The 17,526-nt window shown below is 48.7% G+C and overlaps 1 non-coding gene across 1 annotated transcript; it reads right to left on the reverse strand.

Annotated features, from left to right (window-relative positions):
- Positions 1-4,840: 4,840 nt before the first annotated feature.
- Positions 4,841-5,001, reverse strand: LOC123132884 (U1 spliceosomal RNA). The gene has a single exon (XR_006465108.1). It is a non-coding gene; the product is annotated as a U1 spliceosomal RNA (small nuclear RNA).
- Positions 5,002-17,526: the final 12,525 nt, after the last annotated feature.

Below are 17,526 nucleotides of genomic sequence, written 5' to 3' on the forward strand. Positions count from 1 at the left end.
TCGGCTGACTAGTGGATGCTTAGATATGATTTGGAAGACCAGCTCACAGTCATCTACTCAGACGAGGAGGCCTACTGGCGTCTGCGGGGTACTCAGAATTGGGTCCTTAAAGGGGACGCCAATACCGCCTACTTCCATGCCATTGCGAACGGCCGCCGACGCCGGAACTCCATCCCCCTTCTTTGGGACGGAGAGTCCCTCCTGGAGAGTCCCGAGGACATCCGGGCTCATGTAGACAACTTTTACAGAGACCTATTCTCTGCTTCCCCTCGGGGAGGTCTTGCCCTGGCGCAAGATATTTGGCCTGCCCACAGTTGCGTTTCGCCTGCGGACAACGAGGCCCTCACGGCACCGTTTTCTGAGGCTGAAGTTTGGGCGGCTATTAAGGGCATGAACCCATCCTCGGCTCCTGGACCAGATGGGCTCCCAGTGAAGTTTTTCCAGACCTTCTGGGAGGTGACCAAACCTAAGGTGATGGCCCTATTTGACGAGTTCTTGGTCGGGTCCATCGACCTCGCCCGACTCAACTTTGGTGTAATCACCCTCATCCCCAAAGTGGCGGGAGCCTCGGAGATCCGCCAATTCCGCCCGATTACGGTGATTAACGTCATCTTCCGCATCCTCGCAAAGGGGTACGCCATTAGGGTGGCCCCTATTGCCGACCGGATCACTCACCCGGATCGGTCGGCCTTCATCCAGGGTCGTTATATCCTTGACGGAGTCCTAGTGTTTCACGAAGCACTCCATGAGGTTCACTCCAAACACCTCAAGGCAGTCTTCCTGAAACTAGACTTCCACAAGGCGTATGACATGGTTAGCTGGTCTTTCCTTCGGGAATGTCTCCTCCGGAAGGGCTTCGATGATCGGTGGGTGACTAGGGTGATGCAGATGATTTCCTCAGGCCGGACCGCGGTGAACATTAATGGGGAGATCGTCCCTTTCTTCCCCACCTTCTGTAGGGTGCACCAGGGCGGCCCCTTCTCCCCGTTCCTGTTCAACATGGTGGTCGATGCGCTGGCCGCCCATCTTGGATAAGGCTAAGGCGGCGGGCCACATAAAGGGGATAGTCCCGCATCTTGTTGGGGAGCACGGGATCTCCCTTCTCCAATATGCGGATGACACCATCATTATGGTGGAAGGCTCGGAGAGTGATATTTCGACCCTCAAGTTCCTTCTGCTGTGCTTCCAACAGATGTCTGGCCTCAAGGTCAACTTCGACAAGAGCGAGGTGATGGTCTTGGGGTACTCCCAAGACAAGCGCCAGAGTATTGCGGATCGGCTTAACTTCCAGCTTGGGAGCTTCCCCACGACTTATCTGGGGATACCCATTAGTGAATCTAGGCTCACGGTGGCCGAACTGCACCCCACGGTGGGGAAGCTTCAGCACCGTATCGAGCCTTGGCAAGGTCGTTGGCTCTCCAAAGCAGCACGTACGGTGCTCATCAACTCGTCCCTCTTCAGCCTGCTCTTGTTCATCATGAGCTTCTACAGCCTTCCGGAGACGCTTCATCACGAGATCGCCACTGTTCAGGGCCGTTTCTTTTGGGCCGGTGAGGGCAACAAGCAGAAGTACCACATGGTTAGGTGGTCAGAAATCTGCAAGCCTCGCAGCCAGGGCGGACTCGGGATCATGTCTTCCAAACGCATGAACATTGCCCTCCTAACTCGGTGGCTTTGGCGGATTGCCAACGGAGATGGTGGCCTGTGGCTTCGCATCATTCAACAAAAATACCTCTGAGGCCAGCCTCTCGCTTTCTACCAGCGGTCTGGGGGATCCCAGTTCTGGCAATTCGTCACCCAGCTCCTCCCAGTTCTCCGGATTGGGACCTCGATAGAGGTCGGATCAGGCACCACCACCTTGTTCTGGTTCGACGGATGGTCTGGCGACTTGCCCCTTGCGGCCCGCTTTCCCGACCTATTCTCCATTGTGATGGCCCCTCAGATATCGGTCGTGGCAGCCCTTATTGACTTAGGGCAGCTCGCGTTCCGGAGGCCCTTTGGTCCGGCTGAGACCGCCGACTCGCAAGAGCTGCTTGACTGCATTGCATTGCACGCGCCTGATCTTACGACTGAGGATGACAGCTCCAGATGGCGTCTAGAGCCTTCTGGACAATTCTCCACCAAGTCCCTGTACCAGGCCATTGCTCCCTCGCCTGGTCATGAGGCGCTCACCTTCATCTGGGAGATTCGCCTTCCCCTGAAGATTAGGATCTTCTTGTGGCAATGGATCCACGACCGCCTCCCGTCTGGCGTCGAGGTCCTGAAGCGCAATGGCCCGGGTGATGGGCGATGCCCACTCTGCGGGCCGGAAGAGGATTCGAATCATATCTTCTTCACCTGCGTGTCCGCGCAGTTCCTATGGAGCTGTTTCCGCGAGATAGTGGGTGGAAGCTGGGACCACAACAACTTCCCTGCTCTCTTCACCGAACTCCAGGCGATCCCACCCGCAGTGCGCCACATTAGGTGGCTGGCCATTGGGGTGCTGGCCTGGATGCTGTGGACTGTTAGGAATAAACTTGTGATTCAGCGCATCCCTCTTCGTCGTGCTACTGACGCTTTGTTCAAATGGTCTGGTTACTTGCAACTTTGGCGGCCGCTTAGCTGCCCCAGGGAGAGAGACGCCATCACCTCCATCATCACCCAGCTTCGCGTGATGGCTCTCCGGATGGCTCCACCGCTTCCCCCACCACCTCCGGAACCAGATTAGATCATCGTCTTCTCGTCATCGCCATCGCCACTGCCTTGCCGTTTTTCTGTTGTCTCGTCGTGTGCTTGTGTTGGGCTTGTTGTGCTGTGCCCACAGCGGACCTTGGGTCTCTTTGTCTGAGTGTGTGTGTTGGACCGTGCCCGCGGTGGCTTTGAGTGAGTGTGTGTGTTGTGTTGTTGTGACCTTGATACTTTGTGCTTGGTGGTTGCTTTATTTATAAAGCGGGGCGAAAGCCTTTTTCGGTATATAGGTTGCGCTGCCTCTGCCACCTCCTTGGCCGGGCGATGTGGTACTAAACGAAAATATGCCTCGTCTGGTGTTTGTTGCTGGTTTCTTTTTCTTTTCTTTTTCTTTTTTGGGTTGATGTTGCTGGTTTCCGGGACGAGGAATTCGAACAGGACAGTGTGTATGGGCCTACCGGGCCAGATTGGCGCGTTGGAAAAGAGTCAGCCGGGTCGATGCTGTCATCCTGTGGGCCGTGTTATAGGTGCAACCGGAGCAGGTCAAACTTGTCACAGCTGCGTGATCCTCTATCGCTTATCACTAGTAACTTTCCAAATCCTCAAAAAAAAACTAATAACTTTCCAGATTTTACCGGTGAGTTTCAGGATTTTTTTCTTCCTTATTATTTAGCAGGCTGAAAACATTAACTGAAAACAAACAAATGTGAGTCAGTCAATGTGTGCCCAAGACTGCACCAGTGCATTTGAAATTTTGAACTGGAGATATGCAAGCCCCCGTACCCCGGGGACTACCAACTGTATGCAGCTTTCCCTCAAAAAGAAAACTGTATGCAAATGGTGATCCCAGCTCTGAAGTCATACAGACATACACATTCCAGTTCACCTAACACTTGCAGTCAGGCTCAGCACCTATATATAGCTCAATTAAGTGTCCAAGTATAGGCAATGAGACGTAAGATGCTAGCTCCTCTTCCTTCATTCAGACGTTCCTTTTCGCTTTTCTTCCCTCCGCTCCAGAATCAAATTTAGTACAACTCCCAGGCTGAAAAAATTATGAGAGAAGTCTGAACTCTGAACCCTAAAGTAAAGAAGCTCAGTCAAGCATCAGGACTCTTATGACCCTACATTTGGTGGCGTGGCATGAACATCTATGAAAACAGAGCAAGGCTATGAATAAATACCAGTCTTTTGTTCACAATGGCAAGCAAAAAATAGAAGTCTAACTAGCTGGTTATATAAAGCCCGTGATAGTCATATAAGATCAACTTTCCGGAGTGGATTCTAAGATAGTGCCCGTTGTTTAACTCAAAACTAATCAGATGAATTTCTTGGATTCCTGGTGCTACTGTTGGTAGCAAAAGAGCAATGGCATTCAAATTGGGCAGCGAATACTTGTTTGTCGATACAAACAATGAGGGTGCTAGCATGATGTTTTGACATCAGCTGCATATCTTACATTTATGGCCCGAAAAAGATATACATGTAATCACCTTATATAGACGTGAAAAACAAGAAATAAAAAATAGTTTTGCTGACCTAGCAAACTGTCGTCGATGGTTCTTATTATCGATACCACCATACACACACATCAGCTTCACATCATGTCGGATCCATCTCAGAAATTTGTGTTAGTATGATTCATTCAAGTCCTGTGGTAGCTGAACACGTAAACAGTCAAATTCAGTGTACCATCATATCTTACTGTAGTAATATTAGATAGAGAAACCATAATCATGATTTTATACAAAGAGATCACTTAAAAACAGATATGTGACCAGACATGATATTCAGCGTAAGAAAATATACATTCCTGCTTGTGACGCCCTATAGTTCTAGTGACAGAGCACACTGAATTTGAGTTATTTATAGTAAATCAGTTTCAAACAACTTGCATGAAGTTTTAAATCAGCAACTGATCAGTTAGATGGGCTAAAAGTTTCAGGGGTATGGCCTGTTGCTGTAATTTAAAGAAACTTGGTCGTGCTTGATCTACAGAATTTAAAGAAATGGACAGATGATGTAGGAGAACCGATCAGATCATGTTAATAAGAAATGGTTTTTTCTCAACTGGTACAAAGAAAAAGATTAGAAACACTTCAAAAGAATTCAGAGTTGAAACTAAGGACCAAACCACAGATCAAAACAACCAAAACTTGAAATTGATATTTTGCAAGGGCCGCACGAACGCGTACCCCCTCTATCACAAATTATGACGTCCATTCTCCCTCAAAGGGGAGATGGTAAGCCAGCGCTCCCACAAAGTGCAATGTGGGCCACTAGCCTAGGCCATGGCTCTTCTTGATCAGCCATAAACCCCGTCCAGGTAAGTATGTTTCAAGGTTGCCATATGCCCTGCTTATATTGGTTGCGCTGCCTCTGCTCCCTCCTTGGCGGGCGATGTGGTACTAAACCAAAGTAAGGCTCGCCTGGTGTTTGCTCCAGCTTTCCCTGGACGAGGAAGGACAGCGTGTATGGGCCTGTTGGTACCAACCGGGCTGTTTTTATGGGTTGGACTGGAAGCCCATGCACCAGATGTATGGAGTCTGACGCTGGCCCATCAGATCGACATCAACGTGGAAGAAACCGTATGAGTAATCACACGCTCAAATGCTAAAAAGAAAGAGTAATCACACGTTCAAAGGCATCCTTTCACAAAGATTTGACAAAAACCCTCAGAAACTGAAGTTTGCACAAATTCTTTTACTGACCACACTTCTTTAGCCAAGGAGGAATTAACATAGTGCCCATTTTTTAACTCAAAAATAAATAGATGGATCTCTTCGATTCTTGGTGCTACTGTTGGTAGCAAAAGAACAAGGCAGTTCAAATTAGGCAGCAATAATACTTGTTAGTCGGTACTGTTGGATAATCAGCAACTAAGCTTTACTGAGGGCCAATGGCTAGTACATATACAGATGTGGTAAAGTGCAGAAAAGCCCATTATACAATAGGGATGTACACAATGAACTATACGCATTTAACACCCCCCCCCCTCAAACTCATGGTGGATCAACAACACTGAGTTTGGAGAGGAAAAACCCATGCTGCGCTCGAGTCTATGCCTTCGTGAAGAAGTCAGCCAACTATAACTCAGGGGGCACATAGTGAAGAGCGGGAGTCTGATCCTGCACAGTAGCACGCACAAAGTGGGCATCCACACCGATGTGCTTGGTGAGCTCATGCTTCACCGGGTCACGCGCAATACTGATAGCATCGGTACTGTCGGACAGTAGAGGAGTTGAGGTAGTAGCAGACACACCAAAGTCCTCAAGTAACCACCGTAACCAGATCACCTCAGCCGTCAACATAGCCATGGCTCGCAACTCAGCCTCTGTACTCGAGCGAGAAACTGTAGTCTGCTTCTTTGTCTTCCAGGCAACAAGAGAGCCACCAAGAAAGACACAGTAAGCAGACAACGATCGTCGATCAGAGGGATCACTAGTCCAGGTAGCATCAGAGTAGGCCTAGAGCTCAAGAGAGCTGGAGCGGGGGAAAAAGGGCGCTGAGAGATCGTGCCACGAAGATATCGTAGAACACGGAGGAGGTGATTATAGTGGACAGAGATGGGGGCGAAAACAAACTGACTCAGGATGTGGACAGGATAGGAGATGTCAGGACGCGTAACAGCAAGATAGACAAGACTGCCAACGAGGTGGCGATAGCGAGTGGGATTAGGAAGAGGGTCACCATTAGAGGCACGAAGCTGAACGTTGAGCTCCATAGGAGTCACAACAGTGCGCTCATCACTGAGAGCAGCGCGAGTAAGAAGATCCTGAATATATTTTTCTTGGGAGATGTAAAAGCCATCAGAGGTCGAGGAGATCTCAATCCCAAGAAAATAGCGAAGTGGGCCAAGATCAGTCATGAGAAACTGGTCGCGAAGGCGAGCCTTAACATAGGCAATGTACTCAGAGTCGTCACCAGTGATGATCATGTCATCAACATAGAGAAGGAGAAGAGTCCGACCACGAGGAGACGTGTGAACAAACAACGCGGGATCATGATCACTGGGCAAGAAACCAGCTGCAGTCACCACAGAGACAAAGCGCTCAAACCAGGCGCAAGGGGCTTGTTTAAGACCATAGAGGGAGCGCCGAAGTCTACAGACCATACCATCAGGGGCATAGTACCCCGGTGGTGGCTGCATATAAACCTCCTCATGCAACTCGCCATTGAGAAAGGCGTTCTGGACATCAAGTTGAGAGATAGACCACTGACGAACAGAAGCCACAGCCAGAAGAGTGCGGACAGTGGTCATGTGAGCCACAGGAGCGAATGTCTCATCATAATCACGCCCCTGCTCCTGCTGGAAACCACGGGCCACAAGACGAGCTTTGTAGCGCTCAAGAGAACCATCGGAGCGAGTCTTAATCTTGTAGACCCACTTGCAGGTGATGGGATGAACACTGGAAGGGAGGGGAACCATATCCCATGTGCCAGAGAGCTCAAGGGCAGCAAGCTCTTCGGCCATCGCAAGCTGCCATTCTGGCTGAGTCAGTGCAGTCCGATAGGAAGTGGGCTCAGCAATAGCAGAGAGACCGTACCGATCAGGGGAGTAGCGATCAGGCGGGGGGCGAGGCCGAGCACGGAGGTTGTGAACCGGGGTAGGCGTGAGGGGAGGTGCACCAGAGGTGGAAGGCTCGTCAGGGGAGACATCCTCAGTACGAGGGCGACGAGTATAGTGGAGAGGGAACGGTGAGAGAGGGCGACGGACTGGAGATGATGGTGGAGAGGGGGAGGAGGATGGAGAAGATGGGGTCGATGGTGAATGAGAAGGAATGAGAGGTGCCGGAGGAAGAGGTGACATATGAGGCACGTAGCAGGGTGTATCGGGAAGGAGAAGGAAAGAAAGATCATCCACAGAGAAACTCGAGGAAGAAGGACGTGGGTAGTAAGAACGAGACTCGTCAAAAGTCACATCACGCGAGATGCGCAAGCGACGGCCCACAGGATCCCAACATCGATAGCCCTTGTGCTCATCACTGTAGCCAAGGAAAACACACTCAACCGACTGAGCAGTCAATTTGGTGCATTCTCGGGGGGCAAGAAGAACATAGCACACACATCCAAACATACGGAGAGCTGAGTAGTCAGGAGAGCGACCAGAGAGACACTCCATAGGAATACCACCCTGTAGAGCAGTCGATGGCTGAATATTGATGAGATAGGTGGATGCGGAAATAGCCTCAGCCCAAAAATGGGGTGGAAGGGAAGCAGCAATCATGAGCGCACGAGCCGTCTTAAGCAAATGACGATGCTTACGTTCGGCAACGCCATTCTGAGCATGAGCACCAGGACATGAGAACTGGGCAAGAGTACCCTGTTCCGCAAGAAAACCATGCAACAGTTGAGAGATATACTCTCCAGCGGAGTCAGCACGAAAGGTACGAATGGGCGTGGAAAACTGGGTGTGAACCATGGCAGCAAATCGTTTGTATATAGGGAGAACCTCGCTATGAGATTTCATGAAGTAGAGCCAAGTGTAGCGATAGAAATCATCAATAAACAAAACATAATAGCGATGACCACCTTTCGAATCAAAGGGAGTAGGACCCCAGACATCAGAATGAACTAAGTCAAAAGGACGCTGAGATACAGACTCACTAGTAGGATAAGGTAACTGAGTCTGTTTGCCAAGTCTGCAACCATTACAATGCAAGGAGACATCTCCAGATACAGACCCCAAGAGGCCCTGACGAACTAAAGAAGACAAACGAGAGCCACAGATGTGACCAAGGCGATGATGCCACTGCTAGAAGGACGCAGACGAAGAGGCAGCAAGAGCATGAGAGCTGGCAGAAGTGGTGGCAGCGGAAGGAACACAAAGCCAGTCAACCTCCCAAAGGCCCTCTGACTCACGGCGCCGGGGGCCAGCACCAACCAAAGCCTTGGTGCGACGAGCTTGAATGGAGAAAGAGTCGGTATAAAGAATGACACGACAACCAGAATCAGTAAGTTGGCCAGCGGAAAAAAGATTCATGGTAAGGCGAGGAACATGTGAAACACTCGGAACAGAAAAAGATGGAGTGGAAAGAATACCACGACAAGCAACAGGAAGAGATGTGCCATCGGCAGTAAGAACATTAACAGGCGAATCAATAGGTTGGAGAGAGGACAACGCGGAAGAATCAGAAGACATATGAAAGGAGGCTCCAGAATCCAGAACCCACGAAGATGTACCTGACTGTGTAGATGCCGGTGGTGGTGAGGAAGAGGATGCAGTCACAGTAGTAGCAGTCGACGAGGAGCCTGAGGAAGCAAGAAGGCGCTTGAAGCGAACAATGTTGGGGATCGTAGCACAAATTTAAAATTTTCTACGCATCACCAAGATCAATCTATGGAGTCATCTAGCAACGAGAGGGAGAGGAGTGCATCTACATACCCTTGTAGATCGCAAGCGGAAGCGTTCAAGAGAACGGGGTTGATGGAGTCGTACTCGTCGTGATCCAAATCACCGATGACAGAGCGCCAAACGGACGGCACCTCCGCGTTCAACACACGTACGGTTGGGAGAGACGTCTCCTCCTTCTTGATCCAGCAAGGGAAGGAGAGGTTGATGGAGATCCATCAGCACGACGACGTGGTGGTGGAAGTAGCGGGATCCCGGCAGGGCTTCGCCAAGCGCAAGCGGGGAGGAAGAGGTGTCACGAGAGGGAGGGAGGCGCCAGGGACTTGGGTGCGGCTGCCCTCCCCCCTCCACTATATATAGGGGGTCTAGGGGGCGCCGACCCCTAGAGATCCCATCTAATGGGGGGCGGCGGCCTAGGGGGTGGCTTGGCCCCCAAGCCAGGTGGAGGCGCCACCACCCCCTTAGGGTTTCCAACCCTAGGCGCAAGGGAGGCCCAAGGGGGGCGCACCAGCCCACCAGGGGCTGGTTCCCTTCCCACTTCAGCCCATGGGGCCCTCCGAGATAGGTGGCCCCACCCGGTGGACCCCGGGACCCTTCCGGTGGTCCCGGTACAATACCGGTGACCCCCGAAACTTTCCCGGTGGCCGAAACTGGACTTCCTATATACAAATCTTTACGTCCGGACCATTCCGGAACTCCTCGTGACGTCCGGGATCTCATCCGGGACTCCTAACAACTTTCGGGTTACCGCATACTAATATCTCTACAACCCTAGCGTCACCGAACCTTAAGTGTGTAGACCCTACGGGTTCGGGAACCATGCAGACATGACCGAGACAACTCTATGGCCAATAACCAACAGCGGGATCTGGATACCCATGTTGGCTCCCACATGTTCCATGATGATCTCATCTGATGAACCACGATGTCGAGGATTCAACCAATCCCGTATTCAATTCCCTTTGTCAATCGGTACGTTACTTGTGCGAGATTCGATCGTCGGTATCCCAATACCTCGTTCAATCTCGTTACCGGCAAGTCACTTTACTCGTTCCGTAACACATCATCCCGTGACCAACCCTTAGTCACATTGAGCTCATTACGATGATGTCTTACCGAGTGGGCCCAGAGATACCTCTCCGTCATACGGAGTGACAAATCCCAGTCTCGATTCGTGCCAACCCAACAGACACTTTCGGAGATACCCGTAGTGCACCTTTATAGTCACCCAGTTACGTTGTGACGTTTGGCACACCCAAAGTATTCCTACAGTATCCGGGAGTTGCACAATCTCATGGTCTAAGGAAAGGATACTTGACATTAGAAAAGCTCTAGCAGACGAACTACACGATCTTGTGCTATGCTTAGGATTGGGTCTTGTCCATCACATCATTATCCTAATGATGTGATCCCGTTATCAATGACATCTAATGTCCATAGTCAGGAAACCATGACTATCTGTTGATCAACGAGCTAGTCAACTAGAGGCTGATTAGGGACATGTTGTGGTCTATGTATTCACACATGTATTACGATTTCCGGATAACACAATTATAGCATGAACAATAGACAATTATCATGAACAAGGAAATATAATAATAACCATTTTATTATTGCCTCTAGGGCATATTTCCAACAGTCTCCCACTTGCACTAGAGTCAATAATCTAGTTACATTGTGATGAATCGAACACCCATAGAGTTCTGGTGTTGATCATGTTTTGCTCGAGGAAGAGGTTTAGTCAACGGATCTGCGACATTCAGGTCCGTGTGCACTTTACAAATATCTATGTCTCCATTTTGAACATTTTCACGAATGGAGTTGAAGCGAAACTTGATATGCTTGGTCTTCATGTGAAACCTGGGCTCCTTGGCAAGGGCAATAGCTCCAGTGTTGTCACAGAAGAGAGTCATCGGGCCCGACGCATTGGGAATAACTCCTAGGTCAGTAATGAAATCCTTCACCCAGATTGCTTCTTGTGCTGCCTCCGAGGCTGCCATGTACTCCACTTCACATGTAGATCCCGCCATGACGCTTTGCTTGCAACTGCACCAGTTGACTGCCCCACCATTCAAAATATACACGTATCCGCTTTGTGACTTAGAGTCATCCAGATCTGTGTCAAAGCTATCATCGACGTAACCCTTTACAACGAGCTCTTTGTCACCTCCATAGACAAGAAACATATCCTTAGTCCTTTTCAGGTACTTCAGGATATTCTTGACCGCTGTCCAGTGTTCCATGCCGGGATTACTTTGGTACCTTCCTACCAAACTTATGACAAGGTTTACATCAGGTCTGGTACACATCATGGCCTACATGATAGACCCTATGGCCGAGGCATAGTGGACGATACTCATCTTTTCTCTATCTTCTGCCGTGGTCGGGCATTGAGCCGTGCTCAATCTCATACCTTGCAATACAGGCAAGAACCCCTTCTTGGACTGATCCATATTGAACTTCTTCAATATCTTGTCAAGGTACGTACTTTGTGAAAGACCAATGAGGCGTCTCGATCTATCTCTATAGATCTTGATGCCTAATATATAAGCAGCTTCTCCAAGGTCCTTCATTGAAAAACACTTGTCAAGTAGGCCTTTATGATTTCCAAGAATTCTATATCATTTCCCATCAATAGTATGTCATCCACATATAATATGAGAAATGCTACAGAGCTCCCACTCACTTTCTTGTAAACACAGGCTTCTCCATAAGTCTGCGTAAACCCAAACGCTTTGATCATCTCATCAAATCGAATGTTCCAACTCCGAGATGCTTGCACCAGCCCATAGATTGAGCGTTGGAGCTTGCACACCTTGTCAGCATTCTTAGGATCGACAAAACCTTCCGGCTGCATCATATACAATTCTTCCTTAAGGAAACCATTAAGGAATGCCGTTTTGACGTCCATTTGCCATATCTCATAATCATAGAATGCGGCAATTGCTAACATGATTTGGATGGACTTCAGCTTCGCTACGGGTGAGAAAGTCTTATCGTAGTCAACCCCTTGAACTTGTCGATAACCCTTAGCGACAAGCCGAGCCTTATAGATGGTCACATTACCATCCGCGTCTGTCTTCTTCTTAAAGATCCATTTATTTTCTATGGCTCGCCGATCATCGGGCAAGTCAGTCAAAGTCCATACTTCGTTTTCATACATGGATCCTATCTCGGATTTCATGGCTTCCAGCCATTTGTCGGAATCTGGGCCCGCCATCGCTTCTTCATAGTTCGAAGGTTCACCATTGTCTAACAACATGATTTTCAGGACAGGGTTGCCGTACCACTCTGGTGCGGAACGTGTCCTTGTGGACCTTCGAAGTTCAGTAGCAACTTGATCTGAAGTTTCATGATCATCATCATTAACTTCCTCCCTAGTCGGTGCAGGCACCTCAGGAACATTTTCTTGAGCTGCGCCACTCTCCGGTTCAAGAGGCAATACTTCATCAAGTTCTACTTTCCTCCCACTTACTTCTTTCGAGGGAAACTATTTCTCTAGAAAGGATCCATTCTTGGCAACAAAGATCTTGCCTTCGGATCTGAGGTAGAAGGTATACCCAATGGTTTCTTTAGGGTATCCTATGAAGACGCATTTTTCCGATTTGGGTTCGAGCTTTTCAGGTTGAAGTTTCTTGACATAAGCATCGCATCCCCAAACTTTCAGAAACGACAGCTTAGGTTTCTTACCAAACCACAATTCATACGGTATCGTCTCAACGGATTTCGACGGAGCCCTATTTAAAGTGAATGCGGCAGTCTCTATAGCATAACCCCAAAATGATAGTGGTAGATCGGTAAGAGACATCATAGATCGCACCATATCTAATAGAGTGCGATTACGATGTTCGGACACACCATTACGCTGAGGTGTTCCAAGCGGCGTGAGTTGTGAAACTATTCCACATTTCCTTAAGTGCGTGCCAAATTCATGACTCAAATATTCTACCCCACGATCTGATCGTAAGAACTTGATTTTCCTGTCACGTTGATTCTCAACCTCACTCTGAAATTCCTTGAACTTTTCAAAGGTCTCAGACTTGTGTTTCATTAAGTAGACATACCCATATCTACTCAAGTCATCATTGAGGGTGAGAACATAACGATAGCCACCGCGTGCCTCAACACTCATTGGACCGCACACATCAGTATGTATGATTTCCAATAAGTTGGTTGCTCGCTCCATTGTTCCGGAGAATGGAGTCTTGGTCATTTTGCCCATGAGGCATGGTTCGCACGTGTTAAATGATTCATAATCAAGAGACTCCAAAAGTCCATCTGCATGGAGTTTCTTCATGCGTTTGACACCAATGTGACCAAGGCGGCAGTGCCACAAGTAGTGGACTATCATTATCAACCTTACATCTTTTGGCATTCACACTATGAATATGTGTAACATCACGTTCGAGATTAAATAAGAATAAACCATTGACCAGCGGGGCATGACCATAAAACATGTCTCTCATATAAATAGAACAACCATTATTCTTAGATTTAAATGAGTAGCCATCTCGCATTAAACGAGATCCAGATACAATGTTCATGCTCAAAGCTGGTACTAAATAACAATTATTGAGGTTTAAAACTAATCCCGTAGGTAAATGTAGAGGTAGCGTGCCGACGGCGATCACATCGACCTTGGAACCATTCCCGACGCGCATCGTCACCTCGTCCTTCACCAGTCTTCGTTTATTCCGCAGTTCCTGTTTTGAGTTACAAATATGAGCAACTGCACCGGTATCAAATACCCACGAGCTACTACGAGCGCTGGTTAGGTACACATCAATAACATGTATATCACATATACCTTTGGTATTGCCGGCCTTCTTATCCGCTAAGTACTTGGGGCAGTTCCGCTTCCAGTGACCGTTTCCCTTGCAATAAAAGCACTCAGTCTCAGGCTTGGGTCCATTCTTTGGCTTCTTCCCGGCAGCTTGCTTACCGGGCGCAGCAACTCCCTTGCCATCCTTCTTGAAGTTCTTTTTACCCTTGCCTTTCTTGAACTTAGTGATTTTATTCACCATCAACACTTGATGTTCCTTTTTGATTTCCACCTCCACTGATTTCAGCATTGAATATACCTCAGGAATGGTCTTTTCCATCCCCTGCATATTGAAGTTCATCACAAAGCTCTTGTAGCTAGGTGGGAGCGACTGAAGGATTCTGTCAACGACCGCATCATCTGGGAGATTAACTCCCAACTGAGACAAGCGGTTGTGCAACCCAGACATTTTGAGTATGTGCTCGCTGACGAAACTATTCTCCTCCATCTTACAACTGTAGAACTTGTCGGAGACTTCATATCTCTTGACCCGGGCATGAGCTTGGAAAACCATTTTCAGCTCTTGGAACATCTCATATGCTCTGTGTTGCTCAAAACGCTTTTGGAGCCCTGGTTCTAAGCTGTAAAGCATGCCGCACTGAACCAGGGAGTAATCATCACTACGCGCCTGCCAAGCGTTCATAACATCTTGTTCTGCAGGGAAAACAGGTGCTTCACCTAGCGGTGCGTCAAGGACATATGCTTTCCTGGCAGCTATGAGGATAATCCTCAGGTTACGGACCCGGTCCATGTAGTTGTTGCCATCATCTTTCAGCTTGGTTTTCTCTAGGAACGCGTTGAAGTTGAGGGCAACATTAGCGTGGGCCATTTGATCTACAAGACATATTGCAAAGATTTTTAGACTATGTTCATGATAATTAAATTCATCTAATCAAATTATTAAATGAACTCCCACTCAGATAGACATCCCTCTAGTCATCTAAGTGATACATGATCCGAGTCAACTAGGCCGTGTTCAATCATCACGTGAGACGGACTAGTCATCATCGGTGAACATTTTCATGTTGATCGTATCTTCTATACGACTCATGTTCGACCTTTCGGTCTTCCGTGTTCCGAGACCATGTCTGTACATGCTAGGCTCGTCAAGTCAACCTAAGTGTATTGCGTGTGTAAATCTGGCTTACACCCGTTGTATGCGAACGTTAGAACCTATCACACCCGATCATCACGTGGTGCTTCGGAACAACGGGCCTTAGCAACGGTGCACAGTTAGGGGGAACACTTTCTTGAAATTATTGCGAGGGATCATCTTATTTATGCTACCGTCGTTCTAAGAAAATAAGATGTAAAACATGATAAACATCACATGCAATCAAATAGTGACATGATATGGCCAATATCATTTTGCTCCTTTTGATCTCCATCTTCGGGGCGCCATGATCATCATCGTCACCGGCATGACACCATGACCTCCATCATCATGATCTCCATCATCGTGTCTTCATGAAGTTGTCTCGCCAACTATTATTTCTACTACTATGGCTAACGGTTAGCAATAAAGTAAAGTAATTACATGACGTTTATGTTGACACGCAGGTCATAAATAAATTAAGACAACTCCTATGGCTCCTGCCGGTTGTCATACTCATCGACATGCAAGTCGTGATTCCTATTACAAGAACATGATCAATCTCATACATCACATATATCATTCATCACATCCTTTTGGCCATATCACATCACACGGCATATGCTGTAAAAACAAGTTAGACGTCCTCTAATTGTTGCTGCAAGTTTTTACGTGGCTATTATAGGTTTCTAACAAGAACATTTCTTACCTACGCCAAAAACCACAACGTGATATGCCAATTTCTATTTACCCTTCATAAGGACCCTTTTCATCGAATCCGATCCGACTAAAGTGGGAGAGACAGACACCCTCTAGCCACCTTATGCAACTAGTGCATGTTAGTCGGTGGAACTAGTCTCATGTAAGCGTACGTGTAAGGTCGGTCCGGGCCGCTTCATCCCACGATGCCGCCGAATCAAGATAAGACTAATAACGGTAAGTAAATTGACAAAATCAACGCCCACAACAACTTGTGTTCTACTCGTGCATAGAAACTACGCATAGACCTAGCTCATGATGCCACTGTTGGGGATCGTAGCACAAATTTAAAATTTTCTACGCATCACCAAGATCAATCTATGGAGTCATCTAGCAACGAGAGGGAGAGGAGTGCATCTATATACCCTTGTAGATTGCAAGCGGAAGCGTTCAAGAGAACGGGGTTGATGGAGTCGTACTCGTCGTGATACAAATCACCGATGACCGAGCGCCGAACGGGCGGCACCTCCGTGTTCAACACACATACGGTTGGGAGAGACGTCTCCTCCTTCTTGATCCAGCAAGGGAAGGAGAGGTTGATGGAGATCCAGCAGCACGACGGCGTGGTGATGGAAGTAGCGGGATCCCGGCAGGGCTTCGCCAAGCGCAAGCGGGGAGGAAGAGGTGTCACGAGAGGGAGGGAGGCGCCAGGGACTTGGGTGTGGCTGCCCTCCCTCCCCTCCACTATATATAGGGGGCCTGGGGGTACCGGCCCCTAGAGATCCCATCTAATGGGGGGCGGCGGCCTAGGGGGTGGCTTGGCCCCAAGCCAGGTGGAGGCGCCCCCATCCCCTTAGGGTTTCCAACCCTAGGCGCAAGGGAGGCCCAAGGGGGGCGCACCAGCCCACCAGGGGCTGGTTCCCTTCCCACTTCAGCCCATGGGGCCCTCCGGGACAGGTGGCCCCACCCGGTGGACCCCGGGACCCTTTCGGTGGTCACGGTACAATACCGGTGACCCCCGAAACTTTCCCGGTGGCCGAAACTGGACTTCCTATATACAAATCTTTACGTCCGGACCATTCCGGAACTCCTCGTGACGTCCGGGATCTCATCCGGGACTCCGAACAACTTTCGGGTTACCGCATACTAATATCTCTACAACCCTAGTGTCACCGAACCTTAAGTGTGTAGACCCAACGGGTTCGGGAACCATGAGGACATGACCGAGACAACTCTTCGGCCAATAACCAACAACGGGATCTGGATACCCATGTTGGCTCCCACATGTTCCACGATGATCTCATCGGATGAACCACGATGTCAAGGATTCAAAAAATCCTGTATTCAATTCCCTTTGTCAATCGGTATGTTACTTGCCCGAGATTCGATCGTCGGTATCCCAATACCTCGTTCAATCTCGTTACCTGCAAGTCACTTTACTCGTTCCGTAACACGTCATCCCGTGACCAACCCTTAGTCACATTGAGCTCATTACGATGATGTCTTACCGAGTGGGCCCAGAGATACCTCTCCGTCATATGGAGTGACAAATCTCAGTCTCAATTCGTGCCAACCCAACAGACACTTTCATAGATACCCGTAGTGCACCTTCATAGTCACCCAGTTACGTTGTGACGTTTGGCGCACCCAAAGTATTCCTACAGTATCCGGGAGTTGCACAATCTCATGGTCTAAGGAAAGGATACTTGACATTAGAAAAGCTCTAGCAGACGAACTACATGATCTTGTGCTATGCTTAGGATTGGGTCTTGTCCATCACATCATTCTCCTAATGATGTGATCCCATTATCAATGACATCTAGTGTTCATAGTCAGGAAACCATGACTATCTGTTGATCAACGAGCTAGTCAACTAGAGGCTCACTAGGGACA

The sequence above is a fragment of the Triticum aestivum genome, chromosome 6A (genome assembly GCF_018294505.1).
Source record: "Triticum aestivum cultivar Chinese Spring chromosome 6A, IWGSC CS RefSeq v2.1, whole genome shotgun sequence".
NCBI classification, from domain to species: domain Eukaryota; kingdom Viridiplantae; phylum Streptophyta; class Magnoliopsida; order Poales; family Poaceae; genus Triticum; species Triticum aestivum.